This window comes from Calidris pugnax, unplaced genomic scaffold, assembly GCF_001431845.1.
Source record: "Calidris pugnax isolate Ruff unplaced genomic scaffold, ASM143184v1 scaffold63, whole genome shotgun sequence".
In the NCBI taxonomy this organism is placed as follows: Eukaryota; Metazoa; Chordata; class Aves; order Charadriiformes; family Scolopacidae; genus Calidris; species Calidris pugnax.
Window position 1 is genome coordinate 8253590 of NW_015090852.1, and position 17330 is coordinate 8270919.

Below are 17330 nucleotides of genomic sequence, written 5' to 3' on the forward strand. Positions count from 1 at the left end.
ATACCGGAGAGCGCTGGAAAGGCACCCCGGGGACGGGGCGAGAAGCGAGACAAGGCGGGGGGGGCTGCCGGCCGTACAGGAACAGAGCGGCGCGACCGGGCCTCGCGGGACGAGCCGAGAGGGAAAGCCCCGCCGCCTTACGCGGGGCGGGCTCCCCGCTCCCGGGGTGGTGGCCGGGCCCGCGGCGGCCGGGCCTGCGTACTCGGGCTGGGAGGGGAAAGCCGCGGGCCCGGAGGTGTCGGCGCTGAGCGCTGGGGGCTCCGGGGGGGTCGGCCCGCGCTCCGGCCCGTGTTCACAGCCCCAGCTGCCACAAACACACAGGTGTTTGCACGCGTGAGAAAAACATGTTACTAGTGAAGGTGACCGAGGCACAGGGTGCACCCGTAAATGCCCCGCACGTGTCCTGAGCCACCGAAAAACCTTGGAAGGGGAGGATCAGAGCTGTTCAAATTGAGTGATTAATTCCACTAACACATAAGCAAACCTTATTTACACCACAATGCATGAGAACACCAGAATTTATCACATCTCACTGCAGGGCAGAAGAGACTTTCAGAGTTGACTTCAACCTGCACTGAGCAAGAGGGCCTGTGTGTGACCACTGCAGCAGTGCCACCACCTCCACCACACCAAAGTCATGGGAAAGAGTAGTAAGGCTGGGGTGTACATCCCATGAGAAGGCTGATGGTTTTAGCTGCTTGGCCACTGTGACCAGCGTGGTCACCGCTACTCACTTTCTTTCCAAGGACTCACATCACCAGGAGGAGGTCAGTGAACCTGTCCCAGATACTCAGGACCCTGAGGCGGTGTCACTCTGCACCATTTGTAGGAGGTCCTGGGTTTGAGTACAAGCAGGAAGACAAGAGTATTCCCAAAATAAAAGCATATTCTATGGCCATAAATGATTTGGTGCATGGAAAAGCTCCCAGCAAGACCTCTATCTGGGTTGAGGTACTCCCAGGCACTCCGGATGCTCCAAAACAGATCATACTTTACTTCCCTCCTTCTCTAACATTGATCCCATTAGCCTGAAAGCATCCATATTGATAAGGAGTTCCATTTTCTTTCCGGCTCATTGCTTTTGTTGGTGAACACCACCATTTCCTGTTAAAAGAGAGAATCCATAAATACTAGCAACCCCTTTGGAAACACAGTTTAATGTAATTTCAGAGCAACAGTCAGAGGAACCAGTGGGAATGGGGCTACAACACAGACACAAAGCTGGGGGCTTTTGAGCAGCTGGCTGCAGAATTCTGTAACACTCCAGTCCAGTCACGCTTTAAACATGGTCTATCTTAAAGTGTACTGGATTTCTTTGTAGCAGGTTACCACAGTAGCAAAACAAAGTTTGTGCAAATAGGGCATTTGGGTCTGTGTGTGATTTTTAATTGACTGTTACAATTGGAAAAGTCTATTGAGCTCCTGGAAAGATTACATGAGCATTTCTAGACCTGAAAAACAGTGAGGCACCTTTCACTCACACTCCATACATTCCTCATTCTCTGAAAATCCCCACTTTTCTCTGATTCAGTCTCTATCGTTCTCCTTTGTTTACGCTTTCTTTTCTTCATTTTCCCTCCCAGAGAGTTTCTAGCATAAGCTAATTTCCTTTTCTTGCTTCCATTTTTACAAGGTCATTTCCTGGAATTCAAACCATCATTTGCTCAATAAAGACCAGTATTTCAACAGTATTCAATATGATATGAGATGCTTCATACTCTATCAAGTCCATATACCAAAAATGCAAATATCCTGTATGTATCAGCTATTTCTATTTTTTGCTAACAGTACATTTCTGTGACAAATACTAACCTAAAGAAAATTAAAGTACCTTTTAATTATGGTAAGAACACTCTTGTTTTGTTGAAAGCTACCATTCTGCTCTCACCTGCCATGAGAGAAGAGTTTACACACTCTGGTAACACAGACACATTCAAGCTCTAGAGATTAAATAATCCTGTCCATACTATAATACAGCTACTTAGCATTTTCGTCCCCAGTACACATTCCTGCTGTTGTAAGCTGCAAAATGCAGAAGTCTAGCATATGCATTTTTGTGGAAGGAATAATGTAGTCAGTGGGTGTATTCCATGATTCACTTACAGATGCATGACTTTCCATTTTTGCTCTAACCTGCATTTGTTTCATGAGAACACGATTTTGTTAGTAACGAACACTTTCTAATTAGGTACTGAATATTTTTTTTTAAGTGACATTGAAGATAGACATACTATGTTGCATTTTATAAGATCATTATTATATAACAAATAAATGCAACACAAATTGACATTCTCCGAACAGAAAACCTGGCTCTATTGTTGTTTATAATACACACTAATAGCTTTCTTTTCTTTAGATATAATAGTCTCAGATGAACTGAGGCTTCATCACAGCAGCAAAGATAAAAGGAGGTCAGAGAGATTATTCAAGCTGGTTAAAGCCTAAAAGAAACCAAGTATTGAACTGTCTGCAGGATTATGTTATTAATAAAAACCAGCAGCCTCCCTGTCCCTCACTACATCATCAATTACCAAGGAATCCTTAGAGTTGTTCAATAAGGACAACTGTTAATACCTAATGAAAAAGGTATTCAGGTATGTCAGAAAAGGCTGACACACCTGCGATTATGGGAAGTGTCACTGATACAGAATACTGGACTTTCCAAAAGCTGTTAAGAGGTTCCTCACCAAAAGTTTTAAGGACACTAAAAAAATGCAGGGTAAGAAGAGGAAATGGTCTTGCATAGACATACCACTGATTAGAATACAGAAAAGAAAGATTAGGAACTCATTAATGAGGGGTCTTGTGGTGGCGAGAGAGAAGTCACCAGTGAATTCTGCAAAAGCTTCGTACCGTTTTGCAGATTGATATGGCAACCTGAAGACCAAGAAAGCAAGATAGTTTAGTGGCAATGAAATTTCAGACACTTAACCCAAGGGCCACCAAAAGAGCTTTACAAGAGCCTTAGAAGACTTGGTTGTAACAACAGGTAAAATTCAGACAGACAAATGCAAACCTAGGTACACAGACAAGTATCTTGATGTTGAGTACAGAATGACAGGCTCTGAATTGGCCGTTACTATTCAGAAGCAAGATCTCAATATTAAGAGGAATAACTTTGTAAAAGCATCAGTTCAGTGTGCAACAGCAGTCAGAAAAACAAAGTTACATGGTAGGAAATGCCATGAAAAGTATAGAGAACATTACTGTATTAACTGACGGTTCATCTATATGAATGCTCCTTGTCATTGGAGTTTCCCCATTGCTCACTCCCCTTCTCTGAGAAAGGCTACAGCAGATCTTGAAATTCAGTTTTAGAAGAGGACTCTATGGATATTCAGAGGCCTGAAAAGGCTTACATGCAGACAACTGCGTAAACTCATGAAGGCTGGACAGCTATTGATATTTCATTCTTTCTTCCAGCAAAATGATGAGTCATCAGGTATTAACAAAAGTACTAGCAAAATGGATTTTTTTTTCAGCTATTGCTTTGACCCTCCCTGTACTCATAAATGCATTACTTTCTCCAAATTACTAATGTACATGCTCTGCCTTGAAATTGTCATACGCTTTATAGCAAGTGCTCACAACTGAAAAGGAGTGCAAGCTTCCACAGAATGCAGTACGTCAGTCTTTATTTACACAGGTAAGTTAATCAGGATAGATGTACCAAAACCTCTTTTGGAACAGATACTGTGCTCTGTGAGCTCACGAAATACTTTTTTTCCTGGAATAAAGCATAAATGTTCTATTCCACTCACTTTCCTAAGCTTTTTTAGAATGCTGAAATAGGTAAGAGTGGTATATAGCCCTGGTCAATTTAATTCCCATCCTCCCAGCTCCTGATGCTGCTAATCAGATCTGAGGTGAATGCCATTTTAATAAGATTTCTGAGCTTCAAGTTTTGTACCTTTAGAGTTCACCAGATTGTACAAAATGTCCCCAGACAAGATGCTCTCAGATATCCTACAAGGGTTTTGCCTTGTTATTCTTCCTTCTAAAAACTAGTTAATTCAAACACTGGCTGAATCAAGTTGGATTTAAGTCCTGTTAGAAAACCATGAACAATTAGTACAGTCATTTTTGCACATTCTGGAAAATTTATCTGGGGATGTCATAATGAAAAATATTAAGGTTTCCAGGTCATGTAAAAAAAGAAAGTAGATCTGTATTTTGTATAGTCACATCGTTATTTAATTTAGTTGGTAAAACACCAAGAATTTACAACTTTCTCATCTTGCCTATGCTGCATGTGTACCAGTACAATAGCTGCCTAGGAAATGTGCTGTTATTAGAACCCTCTGTTCAAATACAGTCCTTATATAATTAACACGCCTCTTCAGGGTAACTTCTAAAATAAGCATTAGGAGCCACAGAAATGTAACAAAGCACATACAAACCCACATGTATAAAAGGACTAATACATATCAACACAGATTTACTACATAGATTAATAGTAGATTAGTAGATTACAGCAACAGATGATTTCAATTTTACGCCAATTTCTGTTAGAAAAACAAAGATAGCAACTATCGATTAAGAGTCAAAATAAATAATGAAAACAATAATTCAAGCACAAATTATTAATATTAAGGTATCCTAGTTTTTGGTCTCTTTTAAATTATAACAAGAAGATTTTTCCATATTTACTCAGTGTTTCTATACTAAATATACAGAAAGCAAGCATGGCATCTTGGATTCCTGCCCCCAGTTTGAAAACAGGCACTTTGTCCTATAACATCTCACAGCCATTCTTTAGAAGCACGAACCAACCTTTCCCATCACTTGCAAATAATAAATAATTCAGTAAAACAAGATTGGATTAAAGCAGGAGTCTGAAATCCCTCTACTCCCTGGCACACTAAATCCATAAGAAACGGGCATTCTGCATACTAATTCAGGGACGGCGTCACAAGCATTTCAAAGAGCTGCTTGACTGTAGCATATGCCTTGGCTCTCCACAGCAATACCTCCCAGAGTGACCCCGTTAATTAAAACCTGTATCAGAACACAACCTGTAGGCACCTCTCTGTGAATCTGGCAAGCAGGGTGTTCTCAAGTTCCACACGGTGATTTGATTAACAGATAAATGCATCCCAAAGAGTTAGTGTCCAAAATATTTTAGTACAGTGCATTTTAAGTTTCCTTTGTAGCCAAAATATCCTCATGTGATGTCTCAATTTTCCATTTGGAGTGAGCTCCCACTGTATGCAAAACTGCCAAGAATGGACTCAAATTAGTGTCCAAATAGCACCCAATGCATCACTCCCTCAAGTGGCAAGTGTCAGTACTGACAAATCTGAAAATTAAAATGTTCCTCAAAAGAGTGTGTATCATCAAGAGGAATAGTTTTGTTTTTTCTATATGCTATTAACTTTTTTAAATATCTCAACAGGTATCCTATGTATCTTTCTCCTAAACTAAGGAATCACAGTGCCTTAATGTTGTTTTTTAATGTTATAATGGATGAACAGCATGAAATTCGTGAAGATCTCACTTAACAAATAAAAATGATTCCCATGTTTTTTAAAAGTGTGCCACAATACGTACAATTGGAGTTAAGAAAACATCCACTGCTTGGGATGAAGGGAGGAGGAATGTCTTTCCATTTAGAAGGCACAGAAGCCAAAGAATGTTTACTTGGGGACTGGCACCTGTGTCTACTCCACCTCATGCAATGAAACTAAATATTTTCCTGTTTCTTTAGCATTTTAGGATTTTGAAGCTACTCAGCAGATTTGTAGGTGGGAAGCAGCTCTAACCCAAACCATACTTAAAGAATAGTTCTTTGACTGAAGGAATCAGTGAGTCAATGACTCCACTGGTTTATAAATTACAGCTTTAAAAGGAACCAGACAGGAAAAATCCAGATAGTCTAAAACCAAATAATACTGGCTAACCATTAACTAGTCAATAGCTAGTTGATGCTGCTAATATTCATACAAAATGTCCTGATTTAGTACAGATTGTGTATAGTGTACTTATTCTGAGGCCTATTTTTTCTAATTTTGCTGAATCCAAAGAGGCAACTCCTAAGAATTTTTCAAAGTAAATAATCAGTAAAAGAAGTTTTGCACTACAATTTTCAGGCTTCCTGAGCGTTCTCTTTGTTTTAGGAGCCACATTCTAAGCAAATACTGGTCTCTGCAGAAATCTGTGGTAAAACAGGAGTTAAAAAATAAATTAAATCTTAAAGCATATTACGGAGGTGAGGTTTCTTTAAAAAAAAAAACAAAAACAAACCCAAAAATCAACAAACAGCAATCCTGCCCTGAAGACCCATCATTAAATGCTACTAGTCCATAGGGAACTAACTGTAGAGGGCCAATCATGAAAAATTATAAACATAATTAATGTAGGTGATTATATGCTCAAATATTGCATATAATATTTACTTTAAGAATTGATGGACTCCGATTTAATATTACCATAGCCTTAGCACAACTATAAAAAATACAGTGAATGCAATTAGCAGCTTCTTTGTATAAAATAGACTGTAACTTTTTACAATTAAAGGAAACAATTTTAGGATACCAGAATCATTTAAACCAACTTGCAAACTGCTGTTATGTCTCCAAGCCTTGCAGAATAAGGATTTGATCAAGAGATTACAGAGACAATTGCAAATTTCCAGGGACTTCAGTAAGTAGCAAATCAGAATCCACACTTAGAGAATTCAGATGGAAATTAACAGGATTAAATAAATCTTGAAATATAACTTAGAGATGCAAAATTCAGAATTAAAATTTCTCTCCTTTCATGTTAATCTTTTTTTCTTTCTGAGAGGATATAAAACGTTGTATTTGAAAGCTGCTTACCAGTTTGCCATTTAAATTTTTATTCCAATTAATAAGGCTGTTCTGAGGCATATGGGATTGGCATCTATTCCAAAACCAAGATAACACTCCCACAACATGCACTTACTGAAATTAAACCGTTTTTTCCCCTACTCTGGGGTCCCAGACAAAAGGATGGGAGACGAAGAAAAGAAAATCCACAAGAGACGACAGGAATCATTAGGTTCCAGCTTGCCAGATGACTTGTGTTCGATGTGCATTACCACCTGCCCTCTCAGTAAACTCTTTCCTATCATATCACTTCTTAAGAGATTAAGAGCTTTCTAATTAATCAGCAAGTATGATAAACGCAACAGTTTATGCTCTGGTACACTGCATTTGTATTACAGAGAGACAGGTGGAAGGAGCACAGTTATAATCCATTAGTGTGACAGACTGAAGGAAAAATTTACATCATCAGCCTTTTGAGTAAGTGGATAATAAATTTCCTTTTCCACCTCTAAAGCTCCTACCAGCATTGCTAGTTTGGAGAGCAGAAACCACTGTACTAAGAATGGTCAGGAAAACATGCAAGAGAGCCGCTAGAAACTAGACTTTTTTAACCAGTCATCTTGTTGAAATTCACACCAATACTAATCTGGGTTTAACCTTCACACTTCCCTGTGTTACATTTGGTCTCTATTCTGTCTCTGCATGAAGTCTAAAATTGGCATAGTTGAATCCCTCACACCAAAATCATTAAAGGACACGGAAAGATTATAACTGCATCTACAAAAAGCCGACTCACTGCTGCCAGAGTAGAAGCCAAATTCAGGATGTCCCCGCCACGGAGTGACTGCCAGCTGTGACTATTGCCTTTGGAAGCCATTGGCAGCTGTTAGAAAACAGAGGATCCTTCCAGCTCCTGTACTTTCTGCTAGCAGTGTGCTCGGTGGCTGTGCAGCTCCAGGATTCAGGTCTCAAAAGCTTCCTTTGTGTCAGCCTTCAGCACTCCCTAAGTGACTGTTACTGTTGGGCTCTAGCCTGCGGATTGCTAAATTTCTCAAGTGTCACTCTTTGTGTACGGAGTATTCAACGCAGTCTTAATAGTTTAATTAAAAAAAAATACACCTCCTGGATATTTCTTTCCACTGACTCATACTGCAGGTCTCCGATATTAATTTTGCAGACCTGCGGCGTACTTGCCGTTAATTTCACTAGTACAGATCTTTGTCACATGCTAAAAAAGACATTGTACATTCCACTAAGCAAAACAGAGGATAAAAGAATTGTGACTTAATTTACAAAAAAAGTTACATCTTCAGCTAAAATCCATTCCAAAAGAATTTTAATGCAATATAAATACTTGGTCATCAAGTAGGCCACTTGTCCATGATTTTTTTTAAAGAGAAAAGTATAACAGATGGCTTCAATTTCAAAAGGCAAACCATTTTTACTTTCTCTTATCTCCAAAATGTATGCATCAATTTCACTGTTCCTTCCCTGGATATGTTTCTTTCCTATTTACTTCTGTGCACAGAAAAGAATGAAAAGTTTGTTAACATTTGCTACGGTTAATGCTCTTTTTTCTTTTTTTTAATTAATCATTTCCTTTTCATAAATTCCAAAAACCATAAACCTGGGAACCTGGAAAAGCAGAGCTAACATCTCCCACCAGTTCCTCCCTGTTAAATAATATACAGCCATTTGCAACAGCCCAAAGTTCTTCCTGTCACCTGGGAGGCCATGGCTTTCATTAGCTCTAGAAAATAACTTAGTGGTAAAGAAGCAATCTGCATTCCAGTATTTCTGTCCTGTTAGTCGTAACACACAATACAGTATTTATGTTGACTGCACTAATATGGACAACACCTAGCTCAGGATAAAACTATCAATAGAAAGCTCCCAGGCTGAAACTTGAAATGGAAGAACAGTTATGTACTGGGCAAATGGTTTGCATCACATGGTACTCTTTAGCCTCAGAAACAATTTGCTGTGTCATTTAACAACTATTTCAAGTATACCGTTCTTAAATTCTTCAGAAAATAATTGTCTAAAGATTTGTATGTAAAAATGAACTAAAGTAGCCTCAACTTTTTTCTAAACTTCTTTTCTAAAAATGCATTTCAATATAGCTAAACATGCCACGATCAAGTCATTACCAAACTAACACTACTCAAATTTTAAGGAGTTAAAACACCCATGTAATCTGTAAGTGAAAACATATCTTAAAATTCTAGTAATTCTATTTGCTTATTTATTTTTCTTGCTTCATCAATGAAAAGAATTAGCATTAATCTGACCATATATTTAAACTAAATTCATTCTTGCACTATTCACTCATGGCAAAGATGAACTGCCCTTCCAGGCAAACGCTTCCTGTATACCTAGATGTGTAACAGTCATTCTAGTGAGACCAAAAAGCACAGACTGAAGAAAGACAAAGTAAGAGGACTGAATAGCAGATCTCAGGATTATTTATACCTATCTTCTGGCATAAAGTCCCTACTCAGTGAGGGGGTAAAAGGCTTTAGGCTATATCCCAATCTGGGAATACCAAAGTCCCATGGATCAGTCCAAGGACGGATGAGGTAAATGAAGAGGAGACCAAGACTCTGTAAATCCAAAATTGACCTTACCCTCAGCCTTAACAGCCCACCTCTGAATACTTACCATGTCAAAGCTTGGCTCTACTTACAGGTTTCTCAGGTAGTTCTCTTACTTATATTCTTCCAAGAAACCCAGTTCAGACAAAATGACTGAGCTCCTAGTTCAATTCCAGGTAAATCAGCCCTTGCTGGTACCAGCAGATCAATTAAAAATATCCCCCCAGATCCAAACCTGTGAAGTCGAAAGCAGTCGTCTGAAAACAGCTTCCACTCCATCCCCTCATATAAATCCACCCAAACTCCCACCTACCCAAAACGAGATGAAAATATTCTCAGAAAATGGCTTGACTCCTCCAATCAGTCAGAGAATGGGACTGTACAAAACACTGGATAGTGTATGGATTTTCCTCATAAATGTTGTTCTCATAAAGCTCTATAAGGAAGCACACTATTAAATATGAAAATATAAAACTGAAGTACTTTTGTCTTAAGGGATACATCTAAAAGTCTGTATGTGTAATTAAGTTTCATTACATAAAAGAGAGAATGGTTTGTTTTCTCTTTTAAGATAGACATACCAGCAAATACAGTCAAGGTGTGATAACACTGAGCATTGAATGAGGGAAAATACTAATAAACACCAATTAAATGAGACTCTGGTATTCAAGATAACCAAAAGAGGTGAGAATACATCACAATGTTCAAAAAACATAAATCCTTTAATTATCTCTTGAACTTTTGCTTCTGTGAATCACTTGCATTATTTATCAATTAGTTGTTACAAATTCTAAACAGACAAACCACCACTTCTCACGACTTGGTGGAACTAAGCTGTCCATCTGTGGTTTAATTGCACACATCAGGACCACAGCCAGCTAAAGTTAAACCGACAGATTTGTCCTTCTGAAATTCAGTTGGTTTTGCTGTGAGAACATGCTCAGCTTGATAAAGCACAACAAGCCTCAAAAATGCAACATATCTGTCACTACCAGCCTTGAATGACGGCTCCCTATGCTTTGTTAGAAAGATTCAAAGATGCCAGTAACCTTACAGCTGTTGACTCTGTAATAACAGAGGGTAACAAGACAGAAATAATGAATGCCTCCTTGTTAAGCAGTTTTGTTTGTGCTGTTCCAAGAGAGATATGCCAAGAACTTTCCTTGCAAACCTTATTTTTCTGGGATTTGTAACTTGGCTGCAAAAAAATCCAGCATGATAATGCTCGGTTCAAAAGAATGCAGATTACAAGTTTTAAAATATGTTTCCAGGTTTTGGAATAAATGTAATGCACACTAAATATGGTAAACATTTCAGCACTTCATATATTTTTTTAGTTGCTTTATTGAAAAAAATCTCTGGTTAGCAAGTTTGCACCCCAGATCATTATATGTTTTCTAACCTTTGGTTTTAAACAAGTCTGAAGTATTGCAGTGTGAAAGGAGACTTTTATGCTGTATGGTCAAGACTCCATTGACGTGTATTTTCTTTTAAAGGAAGACTGTATGAAATGCATATGAAGCACTCATGGGATTCTATCTGCTAAACAATTCAATGGATTAAATCTCTGCTAATTCTTAATGCAACTCAGCTGACCTGGGTACAAGGCCAGGTTGTGAAAAAATTGGCTAAGTTTAACACACCATTCTTGCAAAACATAAGCCTAGAATTTCCACATTAAATTATGTGGGGTTGTTTTTGTTTTAAACCAAATGATTCAAAGCTTAAAGCTGTGCAAAAGTCCGATTTCGATGTTCCGGTATTCTTTTTTGGCACATGACCCATTAGGACAAGGTCATTTTGTACAGTTCCTCACCAAAGCAAGATACATAAAAATTAGATTTCAGACACAACACAGATTGGAGCCAAAGCTAAGGAAGCTCTCTCTCAGGCAATAGCCAGGTGTCAAGAAACAAGAAGGCTATGACAGCTGCCTGAGCTGTGAAAAAGTGGTGGCTTAGGCTTATGCCCAGAAGAAAGAATTCTAGCAATTTGAAACTAAGAGAGACAATGAAAACATACCAATAAAATGTAAAACTGTTATGAATTGATCTGGTGAGGTAATTTCAAAGGAAACATGGGAAGGAACAGGACCAGAAAATATCATGAGACAGAACAGCTAGAAACATTTCTGTTCATTTTCTTGACTAACTTGGGTTTTCCCCCAGGAGAACATGCCTAGAGCATGTTATCCCCCAAAATATCTCTACCTACCTTACAGTTCAATGCAAATAAAAACTAAGTAATCCTATGAAACAACAGTTCCTCTGAGATTACTTGTAATTCCGCCAAATATGCTGAGTATATAAAGACTTTACCATTCTTGAGGAGTTTGTATGAACCAATCATGGCACTCAGATTCTCATTCTGCTCAGCTCCAGAGTAAACTAAAGCCACAGGGGAACAGCTCCCCTTGACATTACTGATGTAAATACTTCAAAGTAGAGCCCTACTGCACTATACAACCTGAACAAGGGAAAAACATGGCTCGCCAGACAAGAGACAAGTAAGAACAAAGAGCTCCTACCAGATCAGTGGAACTTGGAGCAAAAAGGCAAGGTAGTGAAAAGGCTTCTGTATTACTGACACCGTCTGCTCTGCAAGAAACCACAAAGGTAGTCAGTGGTTACAAGAGGGTGTTGGCCCTGGGAAGCATGACAAGTCATCCTTCAATGATTAAAGAGCCAGCAGAAGCACAGACACAGAGCATCTCCATGCAGATGGCTCTTAATCTTCTGTTGATACACAAGAAACCTGCTCTCTAGCAACAGCGAAGATGTTTCTGTGGGACCAGGCTCTCCTAAGTAATGAAATCAGAGCAATGCAATAGTATTAAAGCTTTATTTGTTACTGCTTGCCTAGTCTTAAAAAATCTAAAACTTTATCATTCTGACTCTGAACTAAAACAGTTCATAGTTTTGTTCTGCATTTCCACTGTGACATCCTGACCTCTTACTAGAACTTCTATGACTTACTACAACATAAATGTAATTCTTATTTTTCATCAGTTTGTGCTTATGTATCCCACCTTCAGTTCCTCTCTTCACTCAAAGTAGTCAAGTAATATTCCTAATTATACCAGCACAGTACCACATAAGACCTTGGTGGTACAAGAGAATAACACATGGCAGTGTGCCCTCTACCTTGGACACACTTTCTTACTGAGCCAGTTTCTGCTTTCCCGGGACCATGGCTTTTCCCACTTCTGAAGGAGCTGGAACAGAGACTCTCAAAGTAGCCAATTTCAACAGTTGCCCTATGCATAGCAGAATACTCAGCTGAACAAGCTGGACCTATATCAACACAGGGGTCATTGCACTGAAATCCGTTCTGTTACCCTACATCCTCCAATCAGGCAATTGCTTCCTTTCTGTTAAGAACAAATAGAAAAGGAGGAAAGAGCTTGACACAGAGAAGATTTGGCAGACCAAACTGATCAGTATATACCCCAGCAAGTACCTGTTCTTGTATAAAATCTCCGGGGGTTAATACTGTTGTTCCATATAATGATTCCCTTGATTCAACACGGTGCCTACAAGCGTACTCCTCCCCAGGCTGATTTTATTCTTCCCTCATTTAATAAATTATCATCCATAATGACTGTACTGTGGCTGTTAAGACAAACCCTGGACCATGGGGGATTATGAAGTACTGTGCAGAAGTGGGAGTCCCAGGTGTACTTTGTCTCAGACTGCTTCCAGGGCAGTAGCCATCACAACTAGAGCTCAAACATTGCCTGAAAAGCAAGTTTCAGTCTTTTGCCCACTTCGTTCATCTGTATTCAACTATGCTGGCAAATACAGTGAAAGGGCTCTGTTTCTGACACCCATGCTGATGATGGACATTTCTACTCTTTGTGCCAACAAGTGGACTCATGACTGCTCCTGGCCCAGATGAGAAAGCTGAGATAACATCCTATGCTTTAACACAGCCATGTCTATTATATAGCAAGACTACCATATGAGGACAGAATAACCAGAGAGGCGTACAAAGCTTTTGGAGGTAATTTCTCTTGAGACTTTCTAGAAGAAAGGAATGATCCAGGTTATTTCTTCAAAAATGAATACTCTGCGTGACACCCTTAATCCAGAAACACAATTATATACATACTTAAATTTAATCATGTCTGTAGCACCAATGAATTCAAATGGGAACTACACACAGGATTAACCTAAAGCTTGAAAAGCTTAAGATGCTGGAGCCAAATTTTTATTGCTATATATACACACATTTAGTTTAAAGCAACTATTAAAATAATTGTTGCTCTTTCCATGTTTCTAATATATATTGAAATAGGGAAGTATTTAAATCAAATTATTCTACATAGGCTTAGACATCCCATACATTTTTGTATTTGAAAATGTTTTCAACTGAACTGTAAGGCATACATCTTGTAAACCTACTCAGAAAATATTATAAGCAAAATAAGTCATGTCAAAACAGAATTAAATTTAACAACGACCAAGTTCTATGCACTCAGGTTGTGATGACCTTGCCATGCATGCATAATCAAGATCTCCAACACCATCATGTATAAATGGTTACAATAAAAATCTTTGATATACACTTTGCACAGCCACTTTTTAAACAGTGTACCAGCTATTTACACCTGCTTCCTAAAGTAATCATCAAAATTCCCTCAAAAACAGGCAATTTCTCAGTAAGTTAAGGGAAACAGAGAAACTGTCTAAAAAAGTCAGTGAGAAAATAGATTAAAATGTTTTAAAGAACATATATAGAAAAAACACCCCTTCATTGGGTACTGTCCTATGCTATTCCCTTGCTTTCCTTTTCTAATCCATTTTCACTACCACTCCTTCAAAAAAAAAATAATTCTGCTGTGATTAAATGACACCAGAATTTTCCTGTTCTAACAGAGCATTCTCTCCTATTTACTGCTGGTCTCATTCAGACACACATAGGCTTCAGTGGAAACTGAAAGCGGGGCCAAAAGATGGGGAACTGAAGTCTATTCATGCTCTGCTAATAAATCGTGTATGCTCAAAACAAATGAGCTTTTATGAACTTTCAGATCTTTCTTCCCATGTAGAAGCAGAAGGAAAAAAAAATCAGCCAGTCACTTCAATGGAGTATAGTTCAACAGGAAAAAGTGCACAATTTAGTATTCACTCTCATGCAGACTTAGTGAGAAAGTCTTGCTAACCGATTTAAACTTCTTATACCTGAATGCACAATTTAAAAACTAGTCATGCCCATTTTCCTGTGAACTGGAGTGTAAATAAAGTACTACCTAACAGGTATCATAATGGTAATAACAGTGCATTTTCTGTTTATACAACGGTGGGGTTTTTATGTAAGTTTCCCACCAAACAACTTACCTTACAGTGCAGCTAAGCAAGGTCTAGTATTTAAAGGTCACATTCATAAAATACACATAGGATTTTCCTTAGAAAACACATCAGGCACTAGGTGGCCTTAAAAGAAACAGTACACAGATTTAATTTACTGAAACAAGGTAAGATTCTGTTTTTAAGTTCATAATAAAAAAAATACAGTTTTATATCAGTTTTAGCAGGGTATTCACTCTTCCCAGATGACCTGACAACAGTGGAATGTCAAGAAGGAGAAAGATCTGGAATTAAGAAGTATTGCACAGCACACCTGTGCAGAGAAGTCATCTAAAACCCCCTAGCATGAGTGCAATTCCAGGAGATGGGCAGAACACAAAAGCAGCCAGTGTGAAAACGAGATTAAACAATGAACAATAATAATAAAAAAATCTCAGAAGGCACCAAAGTAACCAGAGAAAAAGACAAACAAACCAACTAGCCATGAGTGTCAAGGGACCTGAGAGGTTTTGCCTCTCACATACCACAGAAAAGGGACAGATCTGTTGCCTGGTTGGTGTTTCAGTGGAACTGGGTGGGGGAAGATGTAGATTCACACCCCAGCCTTCACAGAGCTACATTAGGTCAAAGCCAAGTTCAGGAAATGAAACCGGTAGCATCCAAGCATTAAGAGGAGTGACTGTTAGGTACCACATTTGATTCTCATTGAGCAGCTTTTTGGTTGTGCAGATTTCAGTAGTAATAGCTACTTTAGCTCATTTACTCTACCTTTTTCCTGGTTTAATTTTTAACCATATCAAAACTCACGGACAATCCAAGTAAAATGTCATACAATCCTTTATTTTCCTTTTTGACTCATGACTACTAAAATCTGCAAAGTTGATAAACTGTTTTCTTCCCCTTTAAATGCCTCAGCACTTCCTGATCACAAATTAATAAAAGAATTTGAAAGACAGTAATTATGTAACTGTTCTTGTACTTTTGTATCATCCCGAAACAGGAAGAACATACTCCCCTCCAAGATTATCCTCTGAGAAAACGTCTAGCTTGCAGAAACCAAATACATGCATTTCACTAATAATGCCAAAGAAGTTTAATAATTCAGACAATCGCTCACTTGATAATACCTATTTAAAAATACAATTTCTTAACTCTTACAGTTTTACTGGGTTTACTATTATTTATAAAGAAGTATATTTAATAGAATATTAAAAGGCTGGAATATCAGTAACTCCATTTCACAAGTCATCCTTAGGCTGTAATAACCTTACAGAATCACTTACAGATTACCTGTTCAACCTCACATACCCAACACAAAACCTGCTGAAGTCAACAAGCACGTTTCTCAAGAATCACACTGGGGCATGACTGGTTCTTGGTCTGTATGCTGACAGCACCACAGCAGGTTGTGCATGCTGCCTCTGCCAGAGGTTACGGGCCACAGGGCACACCCCTCCCCTCAGCCACTACCATTTCTGTCATGACTGATACCTCTAAGACAAAGCAAACAGATGGGATCATCTTAAATAGGCAAATTTGATAGCAGTAATTAAAGATAATATCCCCATGGTGTTATTACTAGCCTTTTTCCAATGTCAAGACTGAAGCATCACACGGTAAAATACTTGCTACGAACTGCGCTGTGTGTGTGGATTTGCCCTAATACAACCAGCTAACCTGAAATGGGAAGGGTGTTACTACCCTTTGTAGGTAGCCCAATAACTGCCTGTTCACTAGCACCGAGCCCGGCTACAGACAGGGCCACAGCAAAACCAGTCATGCTATTGCTAATTGAAAACATTTTACTTTACCTTTATCATCAGGTATTATGAAGGAAGAAATTACGCATGAAATCTTATTCCAGAACACTCTCTGTAATCTAGCACTAGCCTGAATTTAGTCTAAGGGCACCTCCTCCAAACACAGCCTCTTCAGAAGCCAAGTGAATCTTAAAACAAGTGAAAAAAAACAAGAGATATAAAATCGTCAGTCAAGGCTCATTCCACTACCTCCCAAGGTTAAGAGTATTAGCAACGACTGCCATCCACACCATTATTCATAGCTTCACGGTCATATTTGTTCCTGTGGCCTGACACTGACTACAGGCTTAGCACACCCACTGGGTAAATGACTAGACACATGAGAGTGAAGAATCAGGCCTATGATGTAATTACAGGACAAAACTAGTCAAATGGGTTCCTAATTTGGGGTAGAGGGAAGGAAGGGAAAGGAAGGGAGAAAACGTAAAAAAAACCAACCATATATATCTGTGAGCTGCTAATTTTAATTCCTTAATACTTTGTCTTTCCACTTGGAATGAACTTTAAAGTAAAAAATACTTTGCAGCAGAACAATTATGTACAGAAGAGTTTATCACTATTTAAAAAGTTTTAAGACAGATAAACAAGAACAGAGCAGAAAGGGATGACTCCTCACTCAGTTTTTCTGTTTATCTACTCTCAACAATTAAAGCAAATTTTAATCTTTTTCCATGATGACTGTTGGTATCTTTGACAATGCAATAAGCAAGGTCACATTTTGGCATGTCTGCAAAAGTACAACGGGCACAAGAACTCCAACAACCGGCAGCAATATCTTCTTTTTCACTTACACACATTTCATCTTCTTGCATTCACTTC